This window comes from Neomonachus schauinslandi, chromosome X, assembly GCF_002201575.2.
Source record: "Neomonachus schauinslandi chromosome X, ASM220157v2, whole genome shotgun sequence".
Taxonomy (NCBI): domain Eukaryota; kingdom Metazoa; phylum Chordata; class Mammalia; order Carnivora; family Phocidae; genus Neomonachus; species Neomonachus schauinslandi.
The window spans coordinates 54,738,951-54,755,096 of NC_058419.1; the positions used below are offsets into that span (position 1 = coordinate 54,738,951).

Genomic DNA, 16,146 nt, shown 5'->3' on the forward strand with positions numbered 1-16,146 from the left:
ATCTGTGCTTGCTGCTCTCAGGGAAGCACTCCCAGAAGAGTGAATAATTTCCCCTCATGCATCCCTGGCATTTTTCATATTGCTGTTGTCATATTGTCTGTTTCTGGGTTGCATGCCTGCCTGGATAAGCTCAATGCACTTTGTCCTCTATCCCAGCTAAGTCTGCTAACTTTTAAACTTCCAAACTTTAGGGACATGTTGTGGTGGGGGCCTGCACTTGTCTGTGTGTGTGTGGGGGGGGGGTTCTTACTGTGCTTGGAAAGATGCAGCTTTAACTGAGAAGGGCAGTAGTGCCAGAGCATAATGGTGTGGGATTTGGAGCAAAGCAGGCTAAAGAGCCAGTGTCCAGTTTAGGTGCCCTCAACAGGTGTCTCCGTGCCTATGCTGGAAGTGGAGGAGTGAAATGGCATCTGCTGGTTCTTTTGTCTCCAGAGGTATTTCTGTGAATGTCATCTCTCACAGACATGCTCCAAAAAGAGTGAACAGTCTCTCTCTGTGTGCCTTAGGTTGTCCTCAGATCTTGCAGTCTGCCCTGAGGAGGTTGTTTGCCTGCTTTCTCTCCAGGACTAGGACAGTGCCCTCAGATTTATATCCCAGCCAAGCCTGCTGACCTCTAAAACTAGTTTTTGAGCCCCACTGGTTGCAAAAACTCATGAAAATCAGCCCCTCTCATTTTCAATGGCTTTGAAGAAGTGTTCTCCTTGTGCATATCCCTGTGCTCTCCACTCTCTCTTGGCCCTCTCTACAACTAGGGCTCCCTCCCCTCTGCAGCACCGGTGATCTATTTCTCCCCCAAACCACATCTCTGCATTCCTTATTTTCCACAATGTGGCCTCTTCTTTACCTCTAGTTGTGCAGTTTGTTCTGTCAGTCCTCAGTTGATTTCTTTGGTATTCAGAATGATTTGATAGTTATTTAGTTATGTTCTAAGGATGAGATAAGCCTAGGATCCTCCTACCATGCTGCCATCTTAGCTCTCCCTATGAGTTCTTCATATATTTTGGGCATTTACCTCTTATCAAATAAATAATTTGCAAATATTTTCTCCCATTCCTTAGGTTGTCTTCATTTTGTTGATTTTTTTTTTGCTGTTTCCTGTACCTTTTTAAATTTAAATAAAGATTTTCTTTTAAACAAGTGAACACCACATTAGTAGTAGTATTACATGAGTCTTGATCAAGAATCCAACTGAGATTATTTTGATGATGTGACTGTAAAAAATTATACTAGAAAAATCCCATAAAAGTGTAGGTATCCATGTCTCTGTAAATTGGTTGTCAATGCATTACAACTTAAAACTCCAGTGAGAAACCTATGTACAGTATTTGTATTTCAATAGTAGCACAATGTTGAGTGTATCTTAATATAGGGTTCTAATTTTTAAAATGTGGTGATAATGTCTAGATTTGTTTTTGATAACATTTTTCTCCTGTTTTTTGGATATTTCCAAATACACCCCTATCTCAGGTTTAAATTAAATTAAATTACTCTCTCGTTTGTTAAAGTGGGTTCTTAGAATGGTGCTGTTTACAAGGTACCATGTTCTAGTAATGTAAGCAGTGGATAGAGTATGATAAATTTAAGAATTCATTTTGGTGAGTATGTGGAGAAAAAGGGACCCTTATGTACTGTTGGTGGGAATATAAATTGATACAGCCACTGTGGATAATGGTACATAGGTTTCATAAAAAAAATTATAAATGAAAATACCATATGATCCAATAATTACAACATTGGTATTTACCCAAAGAAAATGAAACCACTAAATAAAATATCTATCTATATAGATAGATAGATATGAACCCTATGTTTATTGTAGCATTATTTACAATAACCAAATTATGGAGGCAACATAAATGTCAATTAACAGATTAATAGATAAGGAGATGTGGTATATATCTATATATCTATTATCTATATATATGTAATAAAACATTATATATATATATATAAAGAAATATTACACAGCTATAAAATAGGATGAGATCTTGATATGTGCAACAACATGGATGGACTTAGAGAGTATTATGGTAAGTGAAATAAGTCAGAAAAAGGCAAATATCATATGATTTCACTCATATGTAGAATCTACAAAACAAATAAACAGCAGAATCAGAACTATAGAGAAAAAACTGATGGCTGCTGGAAAGAAGGTGGGTGAGGGGATGAGTAAAATGGGTTTAGGGGAGTAGAAGATTCAGGCTTCCAGTTATGGAATAACTAAGACATGGTAATAAAAGGCACAGCATAGGGAATATAGTTAATGGTATTGTAATAGTATTGTATGGTGAGTGATGATAACTACCCTTCTAGTGAGCATAGCATAATGTATACAGTTGTCTAATCACTATGTTGTACAGCTAAAATTAATATTGCAATGTGTGTCAGGTATACTCAAATAAAAAAAATAAAGACAAACAAAAAATCCATTTTGATAACATCATTGCTTTATTTGGATTATGGTAAAAATTAACCTAACAACATATGGAAAAAAGGATCAGAGGCCTGCAAATAAACATGATCCTAACTGAACCCAGTAGTGGAGAAACCAGGGCTATTTATGGCTTAACAGAGGACAATGACTGTCTTGAAAAAGAGGAAGTAATCTCCAAAAATAAATGTGGAGATTAGTTAGATGCATAAGGGCAGAATATTTGGTCTATGAGTGTTTTTCTAGTACTCAAATTACACTGCCTACATAAGGGGTCACCAGGAGGAGTCCAGAGGCAAGACTGAAGCATTATTTTCACTGGGTTCTAAAAGCAAATGTTGGTGGGCAACAGTCCCTTTAGGTTTCCAAATGTTACCTTAACACAAACATTTCCCCAGTATAAACAGCTTCCTTTTTCTGAAACTACTAGGCACCTAATTATTGTCCCAAAGAATAAACATGTCACACACACACACACACACACACACACATCCTCTGCATCAGTAGTTAGCATACTGGAACTAAGGGTACAGTTATTTTTATTACTAAAAGTACAATTTTGGTAAGCAAGTTTTTCTAATTTAGTTAAAAATACTAACATTATCTATGGCTTATTTGATACTATTATAGCACTTGTTACATTTCATCTTGCTTTATAGTTATTAGTATACATATTTTATGCTCTCTGCTATAATGTAAGCAACTGGAAAGCAGTTATTTTATACATCATTCTCTCTTTCAAGGTACTTCAGATATACTAGGTTTGTAAATATTTATTGAATGTATTAATTATGTAGTAGTTTTAGGGGAATTCTAACTTTTATGAAATTTTTGTTTTCCAGACATGAAAGGAATTTACAGTAATATGCTTTTTTGACTTTCATTTATTGTTTTGTATCAGTGTAAAAAACTTGCAGTCAGAATTACTTTAGCTTCTTTAACAGTAGGGAGAACGTCTTGACATACAAAATTGAATCTAAAAGGAATATAAAATAAAACACTCCAGAAAATGAGCAAGATTCAGCTAGCAGGAAGGTCCAAGCTCAAAGTATCTCAGCTGAGGTCAACATTAAAGAATTTTCATGTTTGTTTGTTTTTTCTGTTTGTTTTTGTTTTTGTTTTTGTAGAAAGCATTCCCCTCCTGTCTCACTAAGTGCTTCTAGAACAAGTGTTAACAAAATATGGCCTGTGGGCCAAATCTAGCAGCCATCTCTTTTGTATAGTTAGTAAGCTAAAGAGGGATTTTACATTTTTAAATAATTAACAAGATCAAAAGGACACAGGAAAATTATGTGCAATTCCAAATTCAATGTCTATAAATACGGTTTTATTGAAATGCTGTAATACTCATTTACATGTTACCTCTGGCTGTTTTCACACTAAGATCAGTTGCATAGTTGCAACAGAGACTGGATGGCCTGCAAAGCTCAAAATATTTACTGTCACTTTTCAGAAAAAGTGTATTAAGTGTATTTAGCCCTACTCTAACATATTCATTGTATTCATGTCTCACAATGTGCTTCTAGAATATCCAACAAAGACTTAAAAGTTTTTATTATCTTTATGTTATATTTTGTTAGTTTGATTTTACCACAACCCAATTAGTACAATGATGCATTAAAACAGATCATTGAATTTCTCACATTTCATCCATTGCTTGGATTACTAGAAAATGTTACCTGCTAAATTTTACCACTTCAGTGGATACCACTAGATATCCACTTCAGCAAATGTGGGAAAGATGTTTGTAATTGACTTGATTATGAAGATACGTGGAAATCTCCTCAAATCAGAAATGAAATGAAGAAATTGGTAAAATAATAATGACTTATTATAAAATAAGTAACTGATTAAGCAATGGCTAAATAATAAGGAGGAAGTTTTTATTTTTCTCACATATAAGAAACAATAGTACACTTAATAGTCTGCCTAAAATGAATGAGGTATGATGAAAAATTTTCAAAAATGTAAAATGATAATTTTAACATTTATTGAACATTTATATGTGAAGCACTGTTCCAATAACTTTATATTTATTGCTTCAATTATTCTTCTATACAACCATATGAAATAGGTGCAGATAGTTTTCTCATTTTAAAAATGAGAGTAGCTGAGACACAAAGAGTTTAAATAATGCACTTGAGGTCATAAACAGAAATAAGTGTCAGAACTTGTCTTTGAATTCTGATACTCTGACTCTAGAGTATACCCAGTCATGCCTTTTTATGTAGGGTGTGGTAGAAAAATGTCCCAAGACACAAACACACTTTACTTGGGTTGGGTGTGGGGCCAAAAATAGCTTTTATTTTTCTAGAAAACAATGGGCATTTTAGGTTGGTTAGCATGACTTGAAGATAAATTCTATTGTTCATATCAATTAATTTTTCTTCCATATATTAGCAATTTCATCAGCATGTTTTTCATTCCCATTAATTTTACAAAGCAAATCATATCTAATATTTTGAACAAATTGAATACAAACTGAGGTAGACTGCAAAAATAATGATTCTTTTAGGATGAACAAACCCTAAATTACAAAGACACACTTTGCTGCCCATAACAATTACCAATTATTCTCTGTTTGCAGCCAGCAGCATAAAGTGGATCAAGAGACAAGAAGAAACTGTTTTGTATTTGGCAAAAACAGCAAGAGAGTATTGTTATGTACAAGTTTAGGGTTGACCTTTCCATGATACCTGCTTAAAATTCATAGTCATTGATTCACAGAACTAATATTGGCAAATTTCCATTGCTGCTTTTCAGTCACAGATCAATCTAAAAATCAACTTATATTTTTTAATGACATTATTTTAGATGTTTTGTAGAGAAGTGTCAAATTATGAAAAATAATAAAAATATGGTATTTGGTAGTGCTGAAGCCCCCCATCATTGAATATGACAATCAGATACATCAAGAAAAAGATAAATAAATTAACATGAACAGGATGTTTTAGCAAAAGACATCAAGCTACTTTCCATATATGCAGGAGACATAAAAGGCACTGAAGACTCGGAAAAAATCAGAACATTTTATTTAAAGAAAAATGATGACAAAAATTTGAATTGAGAAAAAATAGTTTTAGTCTTTCTCACTACCCTCCATTACATTCAGCAGATACTGGATAATGATGAGAAGGCCTCAGAAGTAGAGGATTCCAGAGAAACCAGCATGAAAACAGTCTAAACTAAAAATGACTCAAGGTTTTAACATTACTAAGAATACATATATGTATATATGTATATATAATTATAGTATACATTCATATGCATATAAATTATATACAGTTTATACTGTATATGCAGAATATAATCTGTGTTTTTGGTTCCTTTTAAGTTTGCTAATCTCATTAAAAGTACAAGTTCTTGTATCTACTGTGCAGTACTTCTGTTGTAAAATTTTAATGCATATTTTAGCCATAATTATTCACAAAATATGAAAATAAAATGAAAAATCTTCTGTGGTTTGTTTGCTTTATATTTAAAGAGTCTATGCCCTTTAATGAAATCTGAGAAAAGCAAAGATTTTGGCAATAGTATCCAGTAAGAGAAAATTCAAATACAAGGTTAGGTGCAGCTTTGGGATTTGTGTTTTGTCTCCATTCTTTCCAAGATTTCTTGCATAAATCCTTATAATTTAAAAAGAGGGGGACACCTGGGTGGCTCAGTCAGTTGCCATCTGACTCTTGGTTTCAATTCAGATCATGGTCTCATGGCTGTGGGATCAAGTCCCACATCAGGCTGCACATTCAGTGTGAAGTCTACTTCAGATTCTCTCTCCCTCTGCCACTTCCCCAGCTCATACTCTCTCTCTCAAATAAATAAATAAATAAATAAATAAATAAATAAATAAAATCTAAAAAAAATAAAAATAAAAAGAGAAGGGCAGAGGGGTAGGAGCAAGATGGCTCAGGAATAGGAGACCTAAATTTCATCTGGTCCCAGGAATTCAGCTGGTTAGGGATCAAACCATTCTGAACACCTATGAACTCAACAGGAGATCGAAGAAAAGAATAGCAGCAACTCTCTGAACAGAAAAGCGACCACTTTGTGGAAGGTAGGATGTGTGGAAAAGTGAATCTGAGGCGATATTCGGGAAGATAGACAGCGGGGGGAGGGAGCCTCTGTCAGCCGCTACCAGAAAGTGAGAGAGCAGTGGAGCACAAAATCAGAACTTTTAGAAGTTGGCTCCGCCAAGGGATGTTGCTCCACTGGCTAAGCGGGGGGTGGAACACTCACTGGGACTGTGTGGTCTCAGGACCCTCGGGGTCACAGAAAGACGGGGGGTGTCTGAGTGTGGCAGAGCTCCCAGGTTTCAGAGCAGGGAAGCCGGCTGCAGAGATGGAGCCGAGGAGTGGGTTCTCAGCTTGGGGTTGCCATAAGCCCTGATTTGCAGCACAGTCAGGCCACTGCTCTTCCAGCAGGGACCCAATAAGTGGCAGATCAGGGGAAACTCCCCTTCCTCCCCAGGGAGGAGCAGTGCCGGAGTGCACCACAAGAATCTGCTGGGTTTGGAGACACCACACGGGGTCGTGAGCCAGAGACAGAAATGCTTGGTCACAGGCCGGGTGAGCACAGAGTGCGGCCAGAGACCAGGGAGACGGGAGTGATTGACTGCTTTTCTCTGGGGGCTCACTGAGGAGTGGGGCCCCAAGTTCTTGGCTCCTCTGGGGCAGAGATTGAGAGGCCGCCATTTTCACTCTTGTCCTCCAAAGTTGTACAGAAACCTTGCAGGAAACAAAACCACCTGAGAGCAAACCCAAGCAGATTATTTAGCCTGGCACCTGGCAAGGGCAGGGCAATTCCGCCTTGGGCAAAGACACTGGAGAACCACTGCAACAGGCCCGGCCACCAGAGGATCAGCAAGAACAGCTAGCCAAGACTAAGTTTACCAATCAATGAGAATGGCAGAACCCCAGCACTAGGGGAATACAGCACATAGAATTCATGGCTTTTTTCCCCCTGATTCTTTAGTCTTTCAAACTTCATATTTTTAATTTTCTTTTTTTTCTTTTACTTTTTTAAAATTTTTTTCCCTTTTTCAACCAATATCTTATCAATTCTTTTTTTAAAATTCTTTTTTATTTTTCATTTTTAGAGTCATATTCTATCCCTCCATAGTAGTTAACCTTATTTTTGGTATATATATAAGTTGTTCTCTCTTTAAAATTTTGGGATACAGTTTCTTCTAACAGACCAAAATATACCCTAAACCTCTAGTGTATGGCTTTGTTCTAGCCTCCTGCTTGATCACATTCTCCCCCCTTTTTTTAAATTTCTCTTCTTTCTTTTTTCAACCAACTTCTTATCATTTGCTTTTATAAAATCTTTTATAATTTTCATCTTTACAATCATCTTCCATCCCTTCATCATATTTACCCTTATTTTTGTACATATATAAGCATTTTTATCTATAAAATTTTGGGAAGCAGTTTCTTCTAACAGACCAAAATACACCTAAAATCTAGTGTGTGGCACTGATCTATTCACCAGCCTGATCATATTTGATCATATTCTTTTCTTTTAACTTTTTTTTTCTTTTTTCTTTCTTTCCCTTTCTTTTCTCCCAGTTTCAGGCCCCTTCTGATTTGTTTAGTGTATACTTTTCTAGGGTCATTGTTACACTATAAACATTTTGTTCTCTTATTCATCTATTCCCCTCTGGACAAAATGACAAGACAGAAAAATTCACCTCAAAAAAACAAGAACAAGAGGCAGTACTGACTGCCAAGGACCTAATCAATATGGGCATTAGTAAGATGTCAGAACTAGAGTTCAGAATGACGATTATAAAGATATTAGCTGGGCTTGAAAAAAGCATGGAAGATATTTAAAAAAACCCTTTCTGGAGAAATAAAAGAACTAAAATCTAACCAAGTCAAAATCAAAAAGGCTATTAATGAGGTGCAATAAAAAATGGAGGCTCTAACTGCTAGGATAAATGAAGGAGAAGAGAGAAGTAGTGATAAAGACAAAATGATGGACAATAAAAGAGCTGAGAAAAAGAGAGATAAACAACTACTGGATCACGAGGGCAGAATTCGAGAGATAAGTGATACCATAAGATGAAACCATATTAGAATAATTGGGAAGCCAGAAGAAGAAGAAAGAGAGGGGTAGAAGGTACATTGGAGCAAATTATAGCAGAGAACTTCCCTAATTTGGGGAAAGAAACAGGCATCAAAATCCAGGAGGCACAGAGAACCCCCCTCAAAATCAAAAAAATAGATCACCTCAACAACTAACAGTAAAACTTACGAGTCTCAGAGACAAAGAGAAAATCCTGAAAGCAGCTTGGGAGAAGAGATCTGTAACCTACAATGGTAGAAACATTAGACTGGCAACAGACCTATCCACAGAGACCTGGCAGGCCAGAAAGGACTGGCATGATATACTCAGAGCACTAAATGAGAAAAATATGCAGCCAAGAATACTATATCCAGCTAGGTTGTCATTGAAAATAGAAGGAGTGAGAAAAAGCTTCCAGAACAAACAAAAACTGAAGGAATTTGCAAACATGAAACCAGCCCTACAAGAAATATTGAAAGGGGTCCTCAAAGCAAAGAGAGAGCCTAAACATAACAGAGACCAGAAAGGAACACAGACAATATACAGTAACAATCACCTTACAGGCAGTACAATGGCACTAAATTAATATCTTTCAGTAGTTACCCTGAATGTAAATGGGCTAAATGCCCCAATCAAAAGACACAGGGTATCAGATTGGATGAAAAACAAGACCCATCGATATGTTGTCTGCAAGAGACTCATTTTAGACCCAAAGACAGCCCCAGATTGAAAGTGAGGGGGTGGAAAACCATTTACCATGCTAATGGACACCAAAAGAAAGCTGGGGTGGCAATCTTTATAACAGACAAATTAGATTTTAAACCAAAAACTATAATAAGAGATGAGGAAGGACACTATATCCTACATAAAGTGTCTATCCAACAAGAAGATCTAACAATTGTAAATATCTATGCTCCTAACATGGGAGCAGCCAATTATATAAGCCAATTAATAACAAAAGCAAAGAAACACACCAACAACAATACAATAAAGTGGGGGACTTTAACACCCCCCTCACTGAAATGGACAGATCATCTAAGCAAAAGATCAACAAAGAAATAAAAACTTTAAATGACACACTGGAACAAATGGACTTCACAGATATATTCAGAACATTCCATCCCAAAGTTACAGAATACACATTCTTCTCTAGTGCCCATGGAACATTCTCCAGAATAGATCACATCCTAGGACACAAATCAGGTCTCAACTGGTACCAAAAGATTGGGATCATTCCCTGCATATTTTCAGACCACAGTGCTTTGAAATTAGAACTCAATCAGAAGAGGGAAGTCAGAAAGAACTCAAATACATGGAAGCTAAAGAGCATCCTACTAAAGAATGAATGGGTCAACAAGGAAATTAAAGAAGAATTTTAAAAAATTCGTGGAAACCAATGAATATGAAAACACAACTGTTCAAAATCTTTGGGATGCAGCAAAGGCAGTCCTAAAAGGAAAGTACATAGCAATAGAAGACTTTCTCAAGAAAAAAGAAAGGTCTCAAATACACAACCAAACCCTACACCTAAAGGAGCTGGAGAAAGAAGAGCAAATAAAGCCTAAACCCAGCAGAAGAAGAGAAATAATAAAGATCAGAGCAGAAATCAATAAAATAGAAACCAAAAGAACAGTAGAAAAGATCAACAAAACTAGGAGCTGGTTCTTTGAAAGAATTAGTAAGATTGATAAAGCCCTGGCCAGACTTACCAAAAAGAAAAGAGAAATGACCCAAATAAATAAAATCATGAATGAAAGAGGAGAGATCACAACCAACACCAAAGAAATACAAACAATTATAAGAACATATTATGAGCAACTATATGTCAGCAAATTAGATAACCTGGAAGACATGGATGCATTCCTAGAGATGTCTAAACTACCAAAACTGAACCAGGAAGAAATAGAAAACCTGAACAGACCTATAACCACTAAGGAAATTGAAGCAGTCATCAAAAATCTCCCAACAAACAAAAGCCCAGGGCCAGATGGCTTCCCAGGGGAATTCTACCAAACATTTAAAGAAGAATTAATACCTATTCTGAAACTGTTCCAAAAAATAGAAATGGAAGGAAAACTTCCAAACTCGGTTTATGAGGCCACCATTACCTTGATCCCAAAACCAGACAAAGACCCCATCAAAAAGGAGAATTATAGACCAATATCCTTGATGAACATGGATGCAAAAATTCTCACAAAAATACTAGCCAATAGGATCCAACAATACATTAAAAGGATTATTCACCACGACCAAGTGGGATTTATCCCTGGGCTGCAAGGTTGGTTCAACATCTGCAAATTAATCAATGTTATATAATACATTAATAAAAGAAAGAACAAGAACCATATGATCCTCTCAATAGATGCAGAAAAAGCATTTGACAAAGTACAGCATCCTTTCTTGATCAAAACTCTTCAGAGTACAGGCATAGAGGGTACATACCTCAATATCATGAAAGTCATCTATGAAAAACCCACAGTGAATATCATTCTCAATTTGGAAAAACTGAGAGCTTTCCCCTAAGGTCAGGAACACGGCAGGGATGTCTACTATCAGCACTGCTATTCAACATAATACTAGAAGTTCTAACCACAGCAATCAGAAAAGAAAAAGAAATAAAAGGCATCTGAATCAGGAAAAGAAGAAGTCATACTCTCACTCTTTGCAAATGATATGATAACTTATGTGGAAAACCCAAAAGACTCCACCCCCAAACTGTTAGAACTCATACAGGAATTCAGTAAAGTGGCAGGATATAAAATCAATGCACAGAAATCAGTGGCATTCCTATACACCAACAACAAGACAGAAGAAAGAGAAATTAAGGGATGAATCCCATTTACAATTGCACCCAAAACCATAAGATACGTAGGAATAAATCTAACCAAAGAGGCGAAGAATCTGTACTCAGAAAACTATAAAATACTCATGAAAGAAATTGAGGAAGACAGAGAGAAATGGAAAAACATTCCATTCACAAATATTGTGAAGATGTCAATGCTACTAGAGCAATCTACACATTTAATGCAATCCCTATCAAAACACCATCCACTTTTTTCAAAGAAATGGAATAAATAATCCTAAAATTTGTATGGAACCAGAAAAGACCCCAAATAGCCAGAGGAATATTGAAAAAGAAACCCAAAGCTGGTGGCATCACAATTCCGGACTTCAAGCTCTATTACAAAGCTGTCATCATCAAGACATTATGGTACCGGCACAAAAACAAACACAGAGATGAATGGAACAGAATAGAGAGCCCAGAAATGGACCCTTAACTCTATGGTCAACTAATCTTCAACAAAGCAGGAAAGAATGTCCAATGGAAAAAAGACAGTCTCTTCAACAAATGGTGTTGGGAAAATTGGACAGCCACATGCAGAAGAATGAAACTGGACCATTTCCTTACACCACACACAAAAAGAGACACAAAATGGTTGAAATACCTAAATGTCAGACAGGAGTCCATCAAAATCCTAAAGGAGAACGCAGGCAGGAACCTCTTTGACCTCAGTCACAGCAACTTCTTCCTAGAAATATCGCCAAAGGCAAGGGAAGCAAGGGCAAAAATGAACTACTGGGACTTCATCAAGATAAAAAGTTTTTGCACAGCAAAGGAACAGTCAACAAAACCCAAAGACAACTGACAGAATGGGAGAAGATATTTGCAAATGACATATCAGATAAAGGGCTAGTATCCAAAATCTATAAAGAACTTCTTAAACTCAACACCCAAAGAACAAATGATCCAATCAAGAAATGGGCAGAAGACATGAACAGACATTTTTTTCAAAGAAGACATCCAACTGGCCAACAGACACGTGAAAAAGTGCTCAATATCACTCGGCATCAGGGAAACCCAAACCAAAACCTCAATGAGATACCACCTCACACCAGTCAGAATGGCTAAAATTAACAAGTCAGGAAATGACAGATGTTGGCGGGGATGCGGAGAAAGGGGAACCCTCCTACATTGTTGGTGGGAATGCAAGTTGGTGCAGCCATTCTGGAAAACGGTATGGAGGTTCCTCAAAAAGTTGAAAATAGAGCTACCCTATGACCCAACAATTACACTACTGGGTATTTACCCCAAAGATACAAACTAGTGATCCTAAGGGATATGTGCGCCCCAATGTTTATAGCAGCAATGTCCACAATAGTCAAACTATGAAAAGAGCCAAGATGTCTATCGACAGATGAATGGATAAAGAAGATGTGGTCTATCTATCTATCTATCTATCTATCTATCTATCTATCTACAATGGAATATTATGCAGCCATAAAAAGGAATGAAATTTTGCCATTTGCAATGACATGGATGGAACTGGAGGGTATTATGCTGAGTGTAATAAGTCAATCAGAGAAAGACATGTATATGATCTCACTGATATGAGGAATTCTTAATCTCAGGAAAGAAACTCAGGGTTGCTAGAGTAATGGGGGGTGGGAGGGATGGGGTGCCTGGGTGATAGACATTGGGGAGGCTATGTGCTATGGTGAGCACTGTGAGTTGTGTAAGACTTTTGAATCACAGACCTGTACCTCTGAAACAAACAATACATATGTTAAAAAGAAAAAAAGAAGAGGAAGATAACAGGAAGGGAAAAATGAAGGGGTGGAAATCGGAGGGGGAGATGAAGCATGAGAGACTATAGACTTTGAGAAACAAACTGAGGGTTCTAGAGGGGAGGGAAGTGTGAGGATGGGTTAGCCTGGTGATGGGTATTAAGGAGGGCACGTCTTGAATGGAGAACTGTGTGTTATATGCAAACAATGAATCATGGAACACTACATCAAAAACCAATGATGTAATATATGGTGATTAACATAACATAATAAAATTTTAAAAAAAAGGAGAAGGGCAAAGCAATTTGGGTGAAGAATGTAGAATTAGGTAAAGCTAATATTCAAAACCATATGAATGATATATAGTGTGACAGAACTTGAGGCTTTCCCTTATATTTCATTCAGCAGGCTACCACAAAATAAACGTTTTCCTTAAATATAATAAAGTGAATTCAAATTCAATTCAATTCAAATTGATTTGCCAATGGGTATCAGTATGAATTTACTAAATAAAAACTTTGAAAAATCATAGTCTCTTTTAATTAGATGTTGTAATTAGAGTAATAGTCCTCCAAAAAATTAATTGCCGCTTTTTTGAAGGCCATCTCTGTCACCTTAACTGTTTTTGCTCTATTAATTAATTCACCATACCTAGCAAATATTATTGAGTTAAATATAGTAGTTTCCAGAAATAAATATCATAGTTCATATCCAGTTATGCAGGTATGATTTTCATGACATAGATGGTTCCTGACACAACCCTATATGCAACTCCCTTCCATACAGGAATTCCTACTCCTGATCATCCTCTCCTAGGAAAGGAATCAAAATAGTAAAGAAAGAAAATGAAGAGTTAGAAAATGGAGGAAGAAAAGCTCCTAAACCACAAGACTTTAGATGTTTTCTATACCTAGCATAGAATGGAGATCTGTAGTGAGACTCTCAGCATTTTTCTTCCTACATTATTTGGAGCTAAGTACAGGTCTGTGACTTTCCAGCACACCAGACTCACCTAGTTAAATATGTACCTCAACATTAAGCAAAGGAAGAGAAAAATGAAGGTGGGGGGGGAATCGGAAGGAGAGATGAACCATGAGAGACTATGGACTCTGAGAAACAAACAGGGTTTTAGAGGGGAGGGGGGAGGGGGGAGGGGGCATTGGTTAGCCTGGTGATGGGTATTAAGGAGGGCATGTACTGCATGGAGCACTGGGTGTTATATGAAAACAGTGGATCGTGGATCACCACATCAAAAACTAATGATGTATTGTATGGTAACTAACATAACATAATAAAATAAAAAAAAATATGTACCTCAAATGAACATTTCTAAATAAAATATCAAATAACTGATCTGAAGTAGTCTCCTATTTAATTCTTAGAATACCTGACATTAATTGTAAGAACCGTATCAGAATAAAACTTCCCCACATCTTCCCTTTTCTGGCCATGTGCTCTTTGTTTTAATTAAATGAAAAGAATGAGATTAGTTAATGAAGTAAAATCTGAAGGGCATGCATAATATTTAAGCTAGTTAAGTTTTATTTAAGCATTTTAACAATAATACAGATCATATTTAGTTACTCACACCCTGAGAAGTTGGCACGGTTTTTTGAAGCTTAAACTTTTCCAGAAAGTGTGTGTTTGGGGGGAGGGTGTTGGTTGAATAGTATTATGGGAACTTTGAGATGAAGGTCATAGAATCATCCCTGTAATTCCCATCTAATGTGGAAAATCACATAAAATATAAAAATAAAATCATCTGGAGAAAACATTTTTTAGAATTCAAATTAATTTTATAAACAAAAATCTTTTGCTGTTTTATTATATTTCTTAATGTAGTCAAAAAGATATATCTTTGAAAGACAAATTGCTCTAAGTCGGTGATATTTTGTTTCCCACATACTAATTAAAGCAAAAAGATGGGAAAGATATCTAGATATCTTTAAGTTACTCTATTATCCATATGTTCACTTGATTATTTCCCAGCACTGTAGGTGTGACCTTTACCTTAATGGCTCTCTTAGTGATGTGAACACTGTTCTTAAAAATTCACCTTCAAGGTGATGAAAGTAGGAAAGAGAAGAGATACTATTGTATCAGAAATCTGACTTTTATATGTTTTAATACTTTTGATCACACAGAGTGTCAAAGCATGCCTTCTGGAAAATAGCACTGTAACATAGTAGTAGCAAAGAGTGAGTAACACGGTTTTTAACATAAAGATATTTTAAAAATCAAATGAATAACAGGCTTGAATTCAATAAATAGAGTGTGTTTTGATGTCAATGAATACCATTTTCACTACTATTAATAAACCATTGGGGTGCCTGGGTGGCTCAGTCGGTTAAGCGGCTGCCTTCGGCTCAGGTCATGATCCCAGGGTCCTGGGATCGAGCCCCGCATCGGGCTCCCTGCTTGGCGGGAAGCCTGCTTCTCCCTCTGCCTCTGCCCCTCCTCCACAAGCTCTCTCTCATGTGTTTTTTCTCTCAAATAAAGAAATAAAAAAATAAAAAAATAAACCATTGCATGCATTCTGTGTTTTAGCACCTTCAGTGTATTTCACTAATGGTATTGCATACATCAGTAAAATTAAGGAAAGCCTTAAAAATACTAGAATGCAAATGGTTTAATCATTAAAAGTGCTTAATAGTCCATTAACTTACAAGTGCTTTTTAGATACACTTCCAGAATTAAGCAATTATCATTCAACAAACAAGAGCAATTCTACAGTTTGTATTTACTTATAAATTAATATTTGTGATTAATATAAAATTTAGAAAGATATGTATGTTTAAATTCTAACTTTTACCAACACATGTAAATTGTATTTTAAAAGTGTGTGATGATAAAGCTATTTAAAAATGACGTAATCAGGGCGCCTGGGTGGCTCAGTTGGTTAAGCGACTGCCTTCGGCTCAGGTCATGATCCTGGAGTCCCGGGATCGAGTCCCGCATCGGGCTTCCTGCTCGGCGGGGAGTCTGCTTCTCCCTCTCCCACTCCCCCTGCTTGTGTTCCCTCTCTCGCTGTGTCTTTCTCTGTCAAATAAATAAATAAAATCTTTAAAAAAAAAAAAAAAAAA

The 16,146-nt window shown here is 36.4% G+C and overlaps 1 protein-coding gene across 1 annotated transcript in view; it reads right to left on the reverse strand.

Annotated features, from left to right (window-relative positions):
• The window catches only part of KLHL4 (kelch like family member 4), a 172,601-nt gene that overhangs the window by 128,754 nt on the left and 27,701 nt on the right, over positions 1-16,146 (reverse strand).